The following is a 15,572-nucleotide window of genomic DNA, read 5'->3' on the forward strand; positions in this document are numbered from 1 at the left end:
ATTTGGTTTAGTACTTTAATGTAGCTGAGTCTCATTATTTAATTGTATTTTTATTAAGAGGGAGGAGGTGAACATCTGTGGAACCTGGTTAATTATTTAAGCAAATCTGGCATCTTTCACACTAAAATAATCTCTTTTGTTCCCTGGGACTCCTAAGAAGCCAATGCTTAGATATTCAGAGGAAAATATTGCTGAGGCGTGTTAAGAAAACTAAGCTATAAGAAAATTCAGGTCTTTAAAGAAATACCACTGTAGTATCAATTATTTATTAGCACCAAGATTTAAATTATTGACTAAGGCCTGGCCATAAAGAGACAACAGCAGTTAATGAGCTTTGTCTCTGGTCTCACATTATATGGATTCTAGAAACTGATTTTGGAATACTAGCCTCTAAGCAATGAAGTTTCTAGGGGCCATATGATAGCTTATTTAGCCAGGAGATGATTAAAATATCTATTTTTTAAAATTCAATTAGTAAATATTATTGATCATAGACTATCCTATCGCCGAGTAAGTAGGAAGCATACAAGTATGACAAACAATACATATTTTTATAAAGTAAAACACTTCCTAAATCTAAAGTTATTGCATACGCATGTACGTGATTTTTCTTTTAAAACTGACTGCCAAAATGTTAAATGTTGTATTCTTCTATTAGAGTTTAGCAGTGGCAGTGGTCAAAATCACACATTTATGGCTCAAAAGATCTTTCATGATTTTTGTTTTAAACCATTTCGTGAGGTCAAGTAAATTTTTCTTACTTCAAATTGTATCTATTCTAATTATATAAGCTTCCATATTTAAGATTTTAATTAAAGGGGCCAGTAAGGAGGTAGAGATACACAGAAGGGACTCTCAATATTAACTGAGGCCATTACGCATGCTCTTAGCCATGGAATACATTTTTACATGCTATTAAGGCAGTTATTCAAAAGAAGGCTGTGTGGTACATTGCCTTGATTGTTCAGGTGAGTCCTGGTGGCAAGGTCAGCAGCCTTCCTTAGGTGTCACGAGGACATTTGACTTTCAAAGAGAAAAATGAGCTGATAGAACCTGAACAGCTATAATTTCACACACAAATCAGGTAGCCTCCAGAAACTCCTAGAAACAACCAGGTAGTTTTTTTTGAAGGATGAGGTAAGTTTTTGTCAACATTCATGTGAAGGTGAAACCTTCCAAATGTGAGTTTCAGCCAGAGTGAGCCCTTTTTTCCTCTCCCCTCCGTCCCCAAACTAGCCAGGCTGGGGACATTCACCGAAGACAACTTCCATCTGTACATTTTACCTGGTATTTATCTTCTACCACTTTGGATTCTTACATTGCTGTATGCTTAGATTTCGTTTCTCTGGAACCATAAACGTGTTAATGGTATGAGGAAGAACTTTTTTCTTCAGAGAAGTTCAACAGGTAAAGCAGCAGAAGGCACTTTTGATACCAAGGAAGCATAGGCAGAGGAGGCGGGGAACCTCACCAGCAGGGTTCACCAACTGCGAGATTCACAGAACTGGCTGCTGATGGTGTATGTCTGGTAAAGGGTACCAGCACAGAGTCTGTGGAGAAAAAATGTTGGACGAGTTATTAATGAAAGCAGTCATTAAAAGCTTTCAAGAACAGATAAGCAATTTTTATTTCCTAACTGCCAGTTCTGGAAAGAGCTTTGCAGAAAAACAAATCGTGTATTGATGGGGAACATAGAGAAGAAAGGGACATACCTGGAATATGGTGATTTCCTTTCTTGGTGGTCCATATTACTTTTGTCATCCCACAGTGGGTTTATCCTGGCTAGGTAGCATCATCGTGGATCAGTAGTACAAAGGTGGATGGGAGCGAATGACCACTTTCTCCTACAATGCACACGTTACAAAGTTTTTACTAAGTCAGAAGTAGAGATGTTAAAATTGGAAGGCTAATCACAAATGTGATACATGTCACCAAAAAATGGCACCCATATTTCATCTTTGGTTTGATTTACACTTAACATTTGCAATGTTTAGATTATTTCAAAACAAGTTAAGCTGTACATGTATTCCACAATTTGTGTAGCTAATTTCATGCATAAGCCACACAGGTGTATGCTGTCACACAGAGGTGTCACGGAGGTGAGGATAGGGGCAGCTACCCTGGCTGTTGGTGGTGGTAAAATTATAATAACAATTATGTTATAGTGTGGAGAAAGGAACACTGTGAGCTACTATGACAAGGTAATTTTCACATTTGCTACTGACAGCCAAGGCGATTATGCAATTTGTGAAAAATAAAAACAGTAACAGAGTAACTGTTTTTGGTTTTGACTTAACAGTGACCTCTCTGTGCCCTTTTCCACTGTTTCTTTCTGCAGTCACATTGTTTTCCCATCTGATCCTCACAGCCATACTATATGAACCCTATGTTACAGATGAGGAAACTGAGGAAGTTTCACCAAGAAGGAAATAAAGCTGGAACAGGGGCTTTAAGACCAGAGTCTGTACACCTCTCACCAAGCATGCTCTCAATAAACACATTCGTCCACAGAGACTAAGGGTTACTTCCTGAATGTCCTTGTTTTCCTGAAAGACCTTTCAGCAAGAACTGCTCTAAAAAATAAATTGGGGCAGAGTAATTTAATGCGCTTGTGTCGCTGTCTACTCATTGTGTCTGTTTTAAACAAGAACACATTGTGAATCCATTTCTCAGCAACAATGCTGAGTATCACTATCTAATTTAGGCTTCATTCAGGAAATAAATAGCAAGTTCTAATATGGGCTTGTGAGGTGCAAATACATGTGTATACATACCAGCATGAATGTACATGAGTCCCTTTGCTCTGCTCAGTCACAACAATTACTATGAAAGCTTCAGTAACTTCATTTTGGCAAAGAGAATGATAGGTCTGGGAACCAAATGTTAGCCTTAAGTGTGTTTTTCTGTTAGATCATTAGGTTTCCTTTTTCTGTACTTAACAGATGTGTAGAAATTAAATGGGTCTGGAGTCACTAATACCTTATGAATATGAAAAGCATATTCCTTCCTGTGAATAAAACCAACCATTATCCCATTAACTGATCTAAATAAAATATTGTCCTGTGCTCACAAAAAATATTTTCTGATGCTCTTAGTTCCACTCTTTACTCTCTTAGCCCCGGGAAATATAAACTAAAAAGCTGCTCAGGCTGCGAATAGGAGAAAACCCTTACTTTTGCATTCTTTTCTACTTACCTATTAAACTCTCAGCTCGTGTAGTCTTTGAGGAGTGAGTGGTTAGTAGGCTGGCCCCGAATATTGTAAGGAATATCAGAACACGTGCTACATCACACACTAATCACTGGATGGAATAGTAGGAAGGGACTCTGGAGATTACCTGGTTTAATTCCCTCAATCTACAGAGGAGAAAAGCAGGGTCTAGAGAGCAAAGTCCCCTGTACAAGGTCACAAGTATAATCAGGGGCAAACCACGTTTGTTGATATTAATACAGTTCAGCCTTCACTGTTCTCCAAACTGCTGGTGGCTGTGACACGGAAGAAAACACAGCACTGTTGATACACGAACAAACTTCATTTATTCATTTAGTATAGTCAGTCAACAGTTAATATACATTTATTGAGACTTCATTAGGTTAAATGTTGAGCGTTCACAGCTGAACATATTAAACGAGGTCCCAACAGGCAACAACAGCTCCCTGTTTCCATTGGTGCTTAACAAGCAAAGGCCAATGAGAACTCTTCATAGCACATGAGTATTGGATCGAGATAACAGCTCCTGCTACATGGAGTAAGAACATTCAAAGAATTGTACATTAATATTTTCTTTTTTTTAATATTTCGTAATGTTTATTTTTGAGACAGACGGAGACAGAGCATGAGTGGGGGAGGGGCAGAGAGAGAGGGTGACACAGAATCCAAAGCAGGCTCCAGGCTCTGAGCTGTCAGCACAGAGCCTGACGCGGGGCTTGAACTCACAAACCGCGAGATCATGACCTGAGCCGAAGTCGGATGCTTCACTGACCGAGCCACCCAGATGCCCCATTAATATTTTCAAAATCAGTCACAGTTGCCACTTTCTGTTGTCATGAAAGACGACACTTGAGTAGCAAAAATAGAGCCAGGACCCTGATTCACATACTTCACTGATTCTTGAATGCAGTCTTTCTCAGGTTTCCTACTGTCTAAAACTATTCCTGGTAGGTTGTTTTTGTTTTTGTTTTTAATTCTTTTAAGCTCTGGGTCACAGGTCAATAGACTGGAGGGTTCTTTTAGGTAGATATTCTCAAAGAGCTAAAAGAAGAAGAAGAAGAAGAAGAAGAAGAAGAAGAAGAAGAAGAAGAAGAAGAAAAAAGAGAATGAAAACAAAGTATTAACTGACACGTCTTTAAGAATGCCAGGCTGTGGGCACCTGGGTGGTTCAGTTGGATGATGACTCTTAATTTCAGCTCAAGTCATATCTCACGGTGGTGGGATCGAGCCCCAAGTTGGGTTCCATGTTCACTGTGGAGCTTGGGATTCTCTCTCTCTACCCCTCTTCTGCTCATGTACTGTCTCTTTCTCTCCCTCTCTCAAAATAAATAAATAAACTTTACAAAAAAAGAATGCTAGGCTAGATAAAAGTCAGTGTTACTTTCAGCTAAAAATTCTATCTCAGGAAATACATCATATTTTTATATCACTAAATGGTTTTTTTTAAAGAAATAGAAACATGTATGAATGAATACATGTCTGTAACAGAATTACATAAAAAGGAAAAATCAAAAATAAATTCCTAGAGGTCAGGGACAGTGCCTAGAAAGTCATTGTACATTCAGGTTATAAACGCTCACTAAAATGTAGTAAAGCACTCAGAGACTTTTAACAAATCTCAGAAGTATTCAACAATCCTAGAGATAAAAGCTAATAGAAAATATGATTAATTTCAAATAGAAAACTGCTTCACTCATTCTACAACCATTTCACTAAGCAAAGAAAATGAAGAGGCTCTAATTTCTAATTCTAAATGGCACAGCGTGGTGGTTGACCCTGGGGAAGACAGATCTGGTTTGAAATACTGGTTTTATCAGAGTCATTCCAATAAGATTCAATAACTCTGGCAACTATGAAGATGAAGTAGTGAAAGCTTATGCTTTATATTCTTAAATTCAAACACAGTTGAAAAGGCAAAATTTTCATTTAATATTTTAAGCAGAATTTCAGAAATGATACAGATCGCTTCCTATATTTCCTTCATTCCAGTAAGATACATTATTCACCAAATACTACAAATCCTTTTCTGGTTTCCCCACGTTGAGATCTTCCAGAGCTAGTTGTTATTTCTATCTCTTAAGGGCATGGAAAATTAACAAGCAGCAGAGTAGAAACTGAAGTTACAGAAGTGACTGAGAACCAAAAAGGATTTACTTAATCTCTTATTTTATGTGAAAAGAGTCTTGGGCCCTAAAGAGGAAAGTGAGTCTGTTTCCTAACAGATAATTACTGGGAGGATGGTTTCAGTGACCATTCCATTGCCAGAAGAGTCCACAAATTGGCAGTCTGGCCCTTCCATTCCTCTTTTCTGGTATTTCAGCAAGATAAGGTGGTGGGGGATCGATTATCCCCACTGTCTGTCTGTACCCTGGGCTTTCCATCTTTTTCTAGCAGTCAAGGACAGTTCCTTTCCCTGTTTCAATGCCAATTGCCTCCCCAACCCTCATTTTCAGAAATCAGTGGAATCTGCCTTGGGTTAGAAAATTTCCAAAATACTTCCTAGGCAGAATCATGGAAATTAAAGATGTGGAGGACCTCATTGGACCATCTAGTTCATCTATTTCCCATTAAGGAGTTTTCCAGATGGAAGATTTTCATATGTTGGATGCCTCCTCTCATTTCTGCAGGGCCTAAAGTCAGATTTTGAGCATCCAAGCCTAACGTGGAGAGGTGAATAAGGCCTGCATTCAATAATTTCATAGACAGAAAAGTGCCTTATCCCAAAGGTGTTATCATATTACAACAACTTTTGGATGGAAGTAGGTGACACCTCATCAGCACGGTTATGTGAGAGTGTTGTATGGTCCTCCAAGCACCATGGGCTGACATTTCTTTTGCAGAGAGTAGTGTTTGGTTGCTGTGTCCTGAGCACAATAGAACCCATTGGGAACTCAGGTTTTTTTCTCCCCCCACCCCCTCTGAATTTCTTTCTTGTTGCTCTAGTTTTCTACATAGAGAAACTGCTATTTGGGAGATTCTTCCAGAACTCTCCTGGAAGAGAGGAGTGATGTCCAATGGTACATAGGTAAGTCTGCAGGAGGATGTCAGTTCAGTAACAGACACCGCTTCCACTAGCAATTCATTTATGACTCTCCTCTTCTTATATTTGTATCAGCACCACACAAAGCTGCCAACAAATGGCTTGAATTTCATTCTTAGTAATTATATTAGAGAGCCACTTTAGGTAGGTGTCACTGTGGTTAGATTATTATGATCACATTGTGGTCTAGAACGACCCTATTTTTATTCTTTTAGAACAATCTTCCTATTTTTTTTTTTAAATCAGGTGTGGCAGAATGCCTGGGTAGTGCACTCGGTTGAGCGTCTGACTCTTGGTTTCAGATCAGGTCATGATCTCACAGTTTGTGAGTTCAAGCCCTGCATTGGGCTCTTCACTCACAGTGCAGAGCCTGTTTGGCATTCTCTCTCTCCCTCTCTCTCGCCATCTCTGCCCTTCCTGTGTGCTGTCTCTCTCTCAAAATAAATAAATAAACTTTAAATAATAATAATAATAATAATTAATAAAATCAGGTGTGGTGGAATCCTGGCTTGCTTTCTTCCCTAGCTGTATAAATTTGCATACATGAGTTAGCCTTCCAATCTACTCATTTGTGATTTTTTATAAGGCAAAATAAATATTAAAATATCTGGCCCAGGTTCAAAACAAAATAAATAATAGTTTCTTCACTGTCCCCCTTATTAATTGTAATTAGTCTAAGAGCTTTGGAAGAATCCCAAAAATAAAAAAAATAAATGTAAAAATATTTTCCTCTTGCCTCAATTTAAGAAAAAGCCCAAATTAATTTTACATTATTTTGGTAATAACAGTTTGTTCCTGCTTGAGATTCTTGTCTTTTTTTTTTTTTAAGAAAATCTTGCATCCAGTGTAGAGTTAAAAACAATTAAAAGAACTTTAGATATTAAGCCTATTAAATCCTATAGTACTCCATGAGGCCCTTGCCTTGACACATTAAAATATGTTTTAAAATGTTTAATAACATTGGAATGGTCAGACATGCCTTACTCATGGGTTGAAATGGTTAAGTCTCGTGGTTGCCAGTAGCAGGAAACAATTTGAACTAATAAGCACAAAGGGCACTTTATAGGAACGATTTGGGAAGCATCTTTTCTTTAAATACTCTTCCCTCTAATACTTCAAGTTTGTCCTTTTTTTCCCACAAATTGTAATTTAAATGTCACTTTCTCAGTGAGGCCTTCTATGATCTCCCTTAGGACACTTACAATCCCCTATTCCCAATTCCCTCTCTGAACTATATATATATATATATATATATATATATATATATATATATACATATATATGTATTTGTATTTATATTTATATTTATATTTGATTTTCTACTTACTCTTACAATATGTAAGGTTCATTAGGGCAAGGATTCTAGACCATTTTATTCATTGATTTTTGCCTTAGCAACTAACATAGAATCTGGCATACAGTTGGAACTCAGTAACTGTTCAGTGAATAAATGAATGAATCTGAATCTCATGGAATCTGAGGAAGAAAAAAAACTTGGCTTCAGAAAGAGCCAAGGTCAGGTTCCTTAGGATTATTTAGAGTTTTTCCCCTGGAGCTCTTCCAATGACATGGAAGTCCATTTTTATGGGTAGAATTTGTTTTCTGAAGTCTCAAAGTTCATTCTTTGTCAACATACTCAAAAGTATTTGTTTGAAAGAGGGTGTAACTGACTTGCCTGCCATTAGCACCAAATGGCACCTCAAACATTTCTGCTTAGATGTGGGAACAGTGGCCAACACTCAAACACTTACCAAGTGATACAAAGGTGTGAAGCAGACTGGGTATGATTCACTGGGGCGTAGTCTACCCTAGTAGTGTATAGTAGGGAATAGTGTGCTGAAGCAATGAACAAATTCCACTTGTAAAGGGTGATTGAACCCCCTATTCAGTCTCGCTGATGTTCTATTGGGCCAATGCCCACTTTTCTTAAAGCTTCTGATTTTCAAAAGAAGCTATAAATAGGTATCTTTCTATACAATTTTCCAATTTCAAAATTGTGAAAATTACTTAAAATATTGCATTAAAATACACTGTGAAGGTAGTGCAAAACATCTGTAGAGGACGGAGGTGGCCAACAGGCCAGATGTTTGTAACTTCTGGACTAGAGAATCTTACCATTCTAGTTATCTAAATTTTATGATCTAAGCCATCTTCACTTTATTTGTAATGCTTACAAAATTACTAACAAAACTTGGTGCTTTCCAAACTAGATTTGTAGAAAACATAGTTTTAAAGTTTTTCCTTCTCAAGAATCCCCTTTATTCCCTTGATTATTTTAGTAATGCCCATTAGGACCTTTTCTATCTTCATCTCCCTTGAGTGCTAAGTAGAACAGGTGAGAGAATATTGAATTTGCACATAGGAAATCTAGGTTCTATCTCTGGATTTGTCTACCTCTTACTGGCTATGCAAACTTGAATGGAGTGATCTCAACTACTTAGATCTCTTCCACCCTTAAAATGAGAATGACAGCACCTGATTCTTTTCACCTGATGTGAGGTCATGCACGTGAAAGAATCTGTAAACTATAAAGTGCTGAAAATGTAAGACTTACCTGAGTATAGTAACACCATCACTTTATATGACAGTTAAATCCCACCGAATGCTTTGTTTCTAATAAAATGCTTTATTGCCAATAAATTTTTTTTACTTCCAATAAAATTTAGAACACATAATTGTATGTTGCTGCTGACACTGCAGCAATATTCTGAAATGTTCTCCAGACTCTGATTTTTCCTTAGGTTGTAATTTATAATTTACATTATAGTACCTTATACATTTATTTTCCCTGCCACCTAACTCATCTTAGTCTTTTTCTGTCTTCAAATCAACTTTCTGCATATCTTCTTTTTGTTCTCAAGTACCTCCTTTCAGTCACCTCCAACTGCATTTATGAAGTCATATTTGATCATTCAATTATTCTTCATTTTAAATCACCTTCTTTGTTAATCTCTACTTTTAAAAATCACATCTAGACATCATGAGCTGCTCAAATAACATGTTTCTCATGAAGCTCCCAATTCTTCCAACTAAAAACTATCTCTTACTCTTCTAGATACCTATATAACCTTATTAATTTAACGCTCAATACATTCCACTTTGATTACTATTTATATCCATGTATCAAAGTAGATACCATGACTCAGTATTGTTCAGTTTTGCAGCCTCTGCAACTCTGTTGGACTTTGTATATAATAGGTACTCAAAATAAATTCGATGAATGGATTTTTCCTTAATTCTATTATCTTTATTTTCCTGCATCAAAGTCAAGTATTATTATTCTGTTATTTTTACTGTTTTCATGATATTCTTGTATGTTATACCTGTCAGCTCAGTATTTCACTAGACAGAGACCCTGGCAATTATGAAAAAGAAAACTTCAAGGATTTTCTCTGTATTTTTTTCTAGGTAATATATTTAACATGGTGGTTGAGATTGTGTTCCAGCATCAGGTCTCTAGGGAATCTTGACACTAACACTTTTCTAAGTAGAGAAATGATCATTTATTCCTACACATTGCTTCCTGTCATTAAACCATTTCCGTACTTAAGACAAAACATTTTCCATAATAACAAGGAAACCATTTTTTTAAATTATTTGACCACCTATAGGATGCAGCACTTTTAAAGTCTTTCTGAAAGGAGAAATAAAATTACATTCTATTTTGTCAATATCACCTTGGAGAAATCTAAGAGATTCATTTATTCAACAAATCTTTATGGGAAAGCTACTAAGAGCTAGGCACTATAAGAAACTATAAGGGTCGGAGAAGAAGAGCCCATTTGGCGCTCAAGAACCTTTACCTTTGTAATTGGCTCAGTGCTCAAATGATAGTACAGAGGGACGCATCTCTAACTCTGTCTTGAAGGAGGGCCATGAAGGTTTAATTGAGATGGACACTTAAGAAGAGTCTCCAAAGAAAATTTACTTGGTGTTCAAAAGGCAGGAAGTACATTCTGGAAAAAAAAAAAATGAAGGAATAGCAAGTGAGAAGGCATGGAGGCACGCACCAGCTTCCCCAGGGTGGTGAACTACGTGCAGGCTGTGTGGCATTTCTGGAAAGGAGCCATGGAGCAAGATACGAACAGAAGAGGCCCGAGTGCAGAGGCCTTCAAACTATTTTATATGATAGTCTAAGCAATTGAACATTTGCAAGCAGACAAAAGGACTAATATGACATATCCTAAAGACATTACTCTGATGACGGAATAAACAATACCCTATGGAAGGTAAGGTGTGCAGGTTATTTGAAAAATCTAGTTCGATGCTCTAAGCTGTTAAAGCAGCAACAATAAGGAAAGGACAGGACGGGATATACTGCTTTGGGAGTTTAATCAATAGGAATATAGACTTGTGGTTGAGTTAATTAGTAGAACATTATTTTCCTCTTATAGAAGCCATGTTTCATATCTCTCCCAAAGTTACATTTTTCTAGGAATCTGAGATTCTATCATTCTTTCCAGGTGCTGCCATCCTGACAAGAATGGGGATACGAATCACTACTCTGAAGTTCGCAGGTTTGCTTCCAGTTTCCTCCCAATGGACACTATGTCCTGGAAACCATTAGTCTTTGCTACCACAAGTCAGCTTAGCATGACAGTTTGCACATCGTAGTCAAAAGTTTCACCAGGGTCCCTGAGGACTTATTTATATCTAGTCTTTCAATTAAATATAGAACATAATCTTTACTTACTTGGTACTTTGTTTTTAGATATTAACCTGCTGTAGTTTGTCCTTTGCTTTCCGTTAAAATTTTATCTTCTCCTCAACAATCTCTGCTCTTCCCTAACTTCTAATTTAGCTCACCCATGAGCTATTGTTGAGTTACTCTTTTTTATGTGATGCACATTTTTCCTTAGGTTTCTAATAAGGTTGTTACAGGTGACTCCAGGCTCCCTGTGTTCTAATTCCTCTCTAAATGATTCCTATTTCTGTTACTGGCTCACACCAATAAGGGGGGACAAAGAAATATGAGACAGAATGGAATTCTGATACATTACATATTACATACTGTGAAATTAAAACTGTTGGATCTACCCTTAATTCATTAATTTTGTTTTATGTCCCTCGAATTCTAGAATTATAATTCAAGTGCATACTAATTGTTCTAGTCATTCCATATATTCATCCTAGTATTGTTTTTAAGCACAGAAAAAAAATTGGAAACATAAATGTACTAAGATGGCATTTATAGTGATTCCATTATAGTGTATTTAGATAAAGTACTAAGCAGCTGTTGAAAATTATTACTTTAGTCTGCATATTTTGACATGAAAACCTATTCATTATACATAATAGGGAAAAAACAATGCACAATTAGATGTGGAGTATGACCTCACTTTGTGATAGCTTTCTCTTTATATGAGTTTGAGTGACAGAATTTCAGATGACTTTAATTTTCCACTATTTTTTATTTTCTGGCAAAGGGAGCACATTGAACATTCAGAACACTTATCTTTTTATTTGGTAATAGCTCTCCTGGTTTTGAATTTTGCTAAAATTTTCAGAATCAGCTATTAGTAAGGTGAATGATCAACGCTATATTTAAAAAAAAATATTTTCATATGATGTTGAAAAACCAAACAAAATAAACCAAAAACCTTCAATCATTTTCTCTGAGTTAGCAGCCATTGTCTGACTAGAGAGAAACACTGGTCCTCACCTGTACTGAAGTCCAGTCGGGGTTCATTGTGCAAATGGTTACACCAACATGACTAAATCAACTGACAACTCCAGATTTACTATTTCTGGGTTTGCAGTTAAACCTTATGTCTTTTTCTCTTAAAAACTGAGAACAAACTGAGGGTTGATGGGGGTGGAGGGAGGGAAGGGTGGGTGATGGTATTGCGGAGGGCACCTTTTGGGATGAGCACTGGGTGTTGTATGGAAAACAGTTTGACAATAAATTTCATATTTAAAAAAACATAAGTCTTTTTTTTTAAATCATAAACTGGGTTGTTACTGTTTTCTGTCACTACATTCTTTGTTAAAAGAATCCCAGCTCCCCACTTTCTAGTCCAGCGTACAAGAGCATCATTTAATATTATTACTCCATACTTAGAAAAGGAAAGGACAGTGACTGGGCAAGATGACATTCAGATCTGTTCTTATTCTCTTGGTGGTACACATCCTGACATTTTGCACTTGATAACTAGTGCTGATATATTATGTGCATTTTTCTTTCCTTTTATTTGATTCCCCTTTACTGTGGCAAGTCTTGTAGGAAGGGGAGATGACTTCTTCCAGTATCCAGTGGATTTTTTCTTCCACAATCTGGAAAATTTCATCATGAAACCTGAAACTCAATATTATGCCACCAACACATTTTGCATGTTAATTCGCCAAGAAGATAAATCACATTTTCTCATGTTTCCAGAATCCCCAGGATTATAGGGCATCCCACACTTGCTCCCTGGATGCTCTACACTGGAGCCCCATCTGGTTTTCTTTTCGAAACATGTTCCCCTGAGATTTTCTTTAATTTGAATTGTATTAAATTCATCAAACTTCTTAATGAGCCTTGGGCATTGTTCGACTTGTGTGGCGGTCTCTCCTGGATAGTAGCAGAGGGGAATCTTAACTGCCTCCAGTACATGTACTTCTGGGCGTTCCCATCAGGTCTAAACACTGTTTCACATTATGTGAATGTCATAAATAACTTGGTTGAAAGGGTCAGTGTTTTCTTATCTTGAAAAGAGTCAAAGGGCAGTTTGCATTTATCTAGGAAATGCACCTCACAGATGCTAGTCTTAAAAGCTCCTCAGGGGACGGGTGGGGAAATACTATTATCCTTACATAATTCTAAAAATCTGAGGGGGAGTGAACAAACTGCACAAATTCTTCCCTTTCCTTTTCATCAAGGCCACAGCAAAAGAAAAAAAAAAAAAAACATCACTGGTAATTTTGATTTTCTTACACTTTGGTGTCTTCTCAGAAGTATAGATTTTTCTTGTCACATCTTAGCTTATTTCCTTTAGGATATCTTTTATTTGTACACAAGGTGGGTTGTCAGAGATTTCCTTCGCTAGTACCCTGGAAACAGTCTAAAGTGTACCTCCCCAAATCAGACGAGCAAAGCCAAGGTTTTTTCTTTTGTTTTGTTTTCCTGTGATGAACTGGGATCTAACCTAAGAAATTTAACTCAAATCAGGTTTAAAAAAAAAAAATAGAGTTTGGTAACTGTATTTTAAAGGCCCCCTACACAGTCTCCAGCTGTCTGGATCTGTTCCTGGATAGAAATCGTAGATGAGGTCTGTGATAGCTCCCTATTGAATTTTCAGGCCACCACCCAGTTTTAGTTCATGCTATCTGCTCTTCGCCAAATTCCACTTCCTTTAGACTATAACCCACATTCATTTATTTATGTTTGAAGTCTGGGAAAATCAGCTTCTAAATACAAAAAATTTGAATTTTACCAATTTACCTTAAGGAACTCTCAAATGCCTGCAAAATTCTTCTTAAAACAAATATTTTGAGATCAATTCTACTTTATTGTTGGCTTCTGTACCTGAATACAGGTTGTTTTTTCTTTAATCAACTTTGTTGAGGCATATTCTATATACAACAGAATGCACTTAAATTAAGTGTACAGTGTGATCGATTTTTACAAGTATACATATCCATATAGCGATCCGTTCAATCAAGATACAGAATAATAGTTCACTCCCCCCAACCCCGAGTGCATATCCTGCACCATTTCTGATGTGGGACGGAGGCTGGCAGGTATGGGGGACTGAAAACCAGTCTGTATAGCTGGCTTAGTTGAAAAAGCAGATAAGAATGACATGAAAAAAGGTTAGACAAGCAGGTGAGATCTGATCTTGCATGAAATAAACTTTGACTTTATGTCCAATGTAAGGAAGTCGTTGGGATGCTCTATGGAGAAGAAGAGTATGATCTGATTTACACCACATTTTCCGTCCATCTCCATCTGTCTGATCCTACACTTTCCACTGGCCTACAACCCCTATTTCAGGCTTTCTGGTCTCATCCACAATAATTTTTAGGGTATTCTTTTTAACATTTTTTTTTTATTAAGAAATCTTTACACCCAACGTGGGCTCAAACTCACTACCTCAAGATCAAGAGTTCACATGTTCTACTAACTGAGCCAGCCCAACACCCCTGTTTGGCATCTTTTTCACCTCTTGAACTTTCCTACTACAGTGTGTCTTCCATTACTTATGCTATTGCTTTTATTCTACTTTCTAGCGTGCAAAAGGAATGAAAGATGGAAGAAGAACTTTTAAAACATATTGTCACACTGGCCATAACACTAAATTGTGTAATCATTCTGATTGGCAATTTACTGCTATGTAAGTAGTTATATGAAGAGCAGGATACAGTAGGAAAAAACCCATTTCTTAAATGCATACTTTCTGGCATTACTCCAGATACTGCAGGAAACACTGTGCACCATACAATTTAATTTAATAACTACCAGGCTTAGTAGATGCTACTTGCATTAGCAAATGAAGAAATAGTTTCAGAGAATTAAATCAATGTGCCCAAAGTCACCTAAGTGGCAAGAATGTCCAGGTCTTTATGGAAGCAGAAGCCATTCTATTCTCCTAACTATTGATCTCCTTAAAGTTAGGATTTACTTTCTAGGAGAAATAATATTAGCACTTAGACCATGCGAACAGAAAGGGGGAAGGGATGCAATATTTATATTAAGTTCCTAATAAGTGCTGTTCAATAAGCTAGGTACTTAAAACATTACCTCCTATAATTATTCCAATAATCTCAAAGGAAACAAATTGTTTTCCACATTTTATTGAAAATAAGGCCTAGAGAGGCACTGGGTGGCTCAGGTGGTTAAACCTCGGACTTCAGCTCAGGTCATGATCTCATGGTTCGTGGGCTTGAGCCCCGAGTTGGGCTCTGTGCTGACAGCTCAGAGCCTAGAGCCCGTTTCGAATTCTGTGTCTCCCTCTCTTTCTGCCCCCCCCCCCACTCGTGCTCTTTCTGTCTCAAAAATAAATTTAAAAAATTTTTTAAAAAGTTTAAAAAAAAGGAAATAAGGCCTAGAGAAGTTAAGGAGACTGCACAAAGTCACACAGCTCATTGAGATAGAGCTGGAATTTGATTCAGCTATGTCTGTTTCTGATATCCACGCTTGTTTGCACCTAACTGTGCCCCTTTTATAAAGGAAAAGTTGTCATAAACTCTAGACTGAAAAGGTGCATAATAAATTTATGCTGCAGAAGCTTTTATCCAGAGATGACATAGAAAAATCTTGCACCACCAGGGAGGAGACCAGTAATCTCCCTCTGCTTTCTCAGTGTCTTTGAAAGAGAACATGGTTGTCAAGTACCCTAGA

At 37.1% G+C, this 15,572-nt stretch overlaps 1 protein-coding gene across 1 annotated transcript in view; it reads right to left on the reverse strand.

Annotated features, from left to right (window-relative positions):
- Positions 1 to 3,665: 3,665 nt before the first annotated feature.
- Positions 3,666 to 15,572, reverse strand: part of LOC132679235 (uncharacterized) — a 126,725-nt gene continuing 114,818 nt past the window's right edge. The window contains exons 12-13 of the mRNA XM_081795047.1: positions 10,054 to 10,206; positions 3,666 to 3,739 (exon numbers count right to left, since the gene is read on the reverse strand). The gene's annotated coding sequence lies outside the window, so the exon portion shown is untranslated. The remainder of the gene's footprint in view (positions 3,740 to 10,053; positions 10,207 to 15,572) is intronic.

The sequence above is a fragment of the Panthera onca genome, chromosome A2, assembly GCF_046562875.1.
Source record: "Panthera onca isolate mPanOnc1 chromosome A2, mPanOnc1 haplotype 2, whole genome shotgun sequence".
In the NCBI taxonomy this organism is placed as follows: Eukaryota; Metazoa; Chordata; class Mammalia; order Carnivora; family Felidae; genus Panthera; species Panthera onca.